General features: G+C 42.0%; 1 pseudogene; it reads left to right on the top strand.

Annotated features, from left to right (window-relative positions):
* The first annotated feature begins 353 nt into the window (after positions 1-353).
* LOC116889838 lies at positions 354-2,123 on the top strand (annotated as a pseudogene).
* Positions 2,124-3,550: the final 1,427 nt, after the last annotated feature.

Here is a 3,550-nt window from a genome sequence, read left to right as displayed (position 1 = left end):
CAAAGCACATGTTGTCAGTCCCCAGATGCAAACTATAAGAGTGAACTGACCAATGCCAGAAGTAGTTGCTGAAAGAAAGTACTTATGGCTATACATGTCAGAGGCTCTGCAATGCAGGCTACATGTACAGGAGAGAAACTCCAGTAATTCCTGATCCAGAGCAAGATTACTGGATCAGGAACAAGACTGTGGTGGTTGGCAAAATGCAGAATAGACTGAAAAGGGAGTATCAATAAGAAAAATTGTCTTGGTTAGGTTGGTCTATGGGATTTCTCTTAGTTGTATTCATTGAGGTACCCTGAATGAGGATGGTACCATTTCATGGATGGGGTCTTGGATTGGATAAGAAGGCAAGCTGAGTATGCTTGTATTTATGATTCTCTGCCTACATTGGATGTAATGTAACCAACTCCCTCAAGCTCCTGATTCACTTCATTACTGTGATAGACTGGTACCTGGAACTCTAAGCTAAAATCTAACACTCTTTCTCCCAAGTTGTTTTTTATTGGGGGGTACTTTGTGTCAGGAACTAGACGAGGCAATAAGACAAGATCTGAGAAGGACAGAAGAGTTGAAATGAATGATGAGTCAGTTATCTTATTACATGTGCAGGAGCAACCTGTCTGTGAGGCAAGGCGACTCACCCAAAATTCATAACCTGGGAATAACAAGCAGAAGAGACTCATGTGTAGGATTTGAAATCTATCAATCTGGAAATGACACAGGTCACTTCTCACAAAAAGCCCGTTTGTATTGACTAAAAGTAACTTTTCTTATTTGCAAGAATTTTATAATAAAGTTTATAAAATTGTTTTTATAAAGTAACTAAGATTATACAGCATGTGCAGCAGCCTACACACACACACTTCTACAAAGAGCTGGTCTTAGAAAATCCTGTCTCTTGGAGAAATAATATTAATTAAAATGATCATAAAAATATTCTACAGAGATGGTGTTTATAATGGAAGAATGCTGGAAATATGGTAAGTGCCCTAATTTCTACTGTCATAAAACACCATATCCAAGGCAACTTACAGAGGGAAGCTTCATTTTGACTTATGGTTCCAGAGGGCTAAGAGTCCATCACCAGTCCACCTTGCCAACATTTGCAAGTGGTCAGTGCACCTATTTTCTCTGAAAGCTGGTAAAAGATCATGGCTCCTGGCCAGCTTACTTCATTCAGTGCATCTGACAACACTGGCTTTGTGGAATTTGCCAGAAACCTCCAGTCTCTTGGTTAAGTTTAGTCTCTTCCAAAGCCACAGCAAAAGCACCCAGGGATGCTAGTCTGCCAGTCAGAGATGTGTCTGAGCTAACAAGGTTTCCTGAAATGATGGTGGTGGGCTGCATAGAAAAACGTTGCATCCTCCTGTCCATGCTGAGATCTTGGCATGCAATATTCCAGAAGACAATATTAATGTGACCAGACTTGATTTCAACCTTATTACAATCATTGCCTACAACTTGTACTCCTTTGTAAAGACTGTGGCTTCTCTAGATGTAACAGTTGAGGCAGCTTTTAAACAAATTGATATTGGTAGAATGACCTTACTGAGAGCTGCCATCAAAACACACTCAGGTGATAGTCATGTGAACCAGAGGATTATGTGGCACTGTCTGAAGAGATGCAGAGTATTATAATAAGGACATGTCCCTGGAAACTAGGTGCCACTTAGTCTTGAAGGAATTTATTTATACTGTACAATATGATGAAGCAATTTCAGATTACTTCAGGGAACAGTACCGTAAAGGTATTTCTCAGATGCCTTTGAGGTATGGAGTGAACCCCCATCAGATTCCTGCTGTATATGCTAAAGTCCAAGTTGCTCATCATAGTTCACAATGAAGCCCCTGGAGTCATAACCTTGTGTGATGCTTTGAGCACTTTGTAGTTGGTGAAAGAACTCAGAATTAAATATTCTAGCTATACCTTCTTTAAAGCTGCTGTTGGAATTCTACTGGTGAAGATGAGACTAGTGTCCCATGCCCTCCTCTCTGCCTGATCTCTTCTCTGCTTGACCTATGACCTCTATCTGACCCTCACACCTATAGCCACTGCATATGAAAGAATAAGAGGAGTAAAAAACCAATGTCTTGGCAGTGCAGGCACCGCCCGGACCTGAAACGAGCCAGTCAATAGTTCTCTGCACCCAAACCCCGTGGGAGGGAGAGCTAAACCCTGACAGGGGCAGACACACCTGGGAAGCCAGAGGAGACTACACTCTGCCCACATTTCTGACTCCAGAGGAAAACACCTAACACCATCTAGGACCTCGGTGCACGGGGGCTCCGGGAAAAGAAGGCGCAGGCCCTCCTGGTTGCTGCCCTCATGGAGAGCTCAAAAGTAGCCCCCCCACGAGCAACTTGAGCCTCGGGAACACAGGTAAGACCAACATTTCCGCTCCGAGCGACCTGCCTGGTGGACATAGGACACAGGCCCACTAGAACAGCTGAAGACCAGTAGACAGGAAAGACTACTCACCCAAAAGCAGAACACTCTGTTCCCACAACTGGCTGAGAGAAAACAGGAAAACAGGTCTACAGCACTCCTGACAGGTCTACAGGACGATCTAGACACTGTCAGAAATAGCAGAACAAGGTAAAACCAGAGATAACCTGATGGCAAGAAGCAAGCACAGGAACCCAAGCAACAGAAACCAAGACTACATGGCATCATTGGAGCCCAATTCTCCCACCAAAGCAAACACTAAATATCCAAACACACCAGAAAAGCAAGATCTAGATTTAAAATAGCATTTGATCATGATGCTAGAGGACTTCAAGAAACACACGAAAAACTCCCTTAGAGAAACGGAGGAAAACATAAATAAATAAGTAGAAGCCTATAGAGAGGAATCACAAAAATCCCTGAAAGAATTCCAGGAAAAAACAAACATGTGAAGGAATTAAAAATGGAAATAGAAGCAATAAAGAAAGCAAAAAGGGAAACAACCCTGGATATAGAAAATCAAAGGAAGAGACAAGGAGCCATATATACAAGCATCACCAACAGAATACAAGAGATAGACGAGAGAATCTCAGGAGCAGAAGATTTCCATCGACACAATGGTCAAAGATAATGTAAAACTGAAAAAGCTACTGGTCCAAAATATACAAGAAATCCAGGACTCAATGAGAAGAGATCAAACCTAAGGATAATAGGCATAGAAGAGAGTGAAGACTCCCAGCTCAAAGGACCAGTAAATATCTTCAACAAAATCATAGAAGAAAACTTCCCTAACCTAAAGAAAGAGATACCCATAGGCATACAAGAAGCCTACAGAACTCCAAATAGATTGGACCAGAAAAGAAACACCTCCCGTCACATAATAGTCAAAACACCAAACGCACAAAATAAAGAAAGAATATTAAAAGCAGTAAGGGAAAAAGGTCAAGTGAAATATAAAGGCAGACCTGTCAGAATCACACCAGACTTTTCGCCAGAAACTATGAAGGCCAGAAGATCCTGGACAGATGTCACACAGACCCTAAGAGAACACAAATGCCAGCCCAGGTTACTGTATCCTGCAAAACTCTCAATTAACATAGA

This window comes from Rattus rattus, chromosome 1 (genome assembly GCF_011064425.1).
Source record: "Rattus rattus isolate New Zealand chromosome 1, Rrattus_CSIRO_v1, whole genome shotgun sequence".
Lineage (NCBI taxonomy): Eukaryota > Metazoa > Chordata > Mammalia > Rodentia > Muridae > Rattus > Rattus rattus.
Note: the sequence above shows the minus strand (reverse complement) of the source record. Positions and strands in the feature narration are given on the sequence as shown.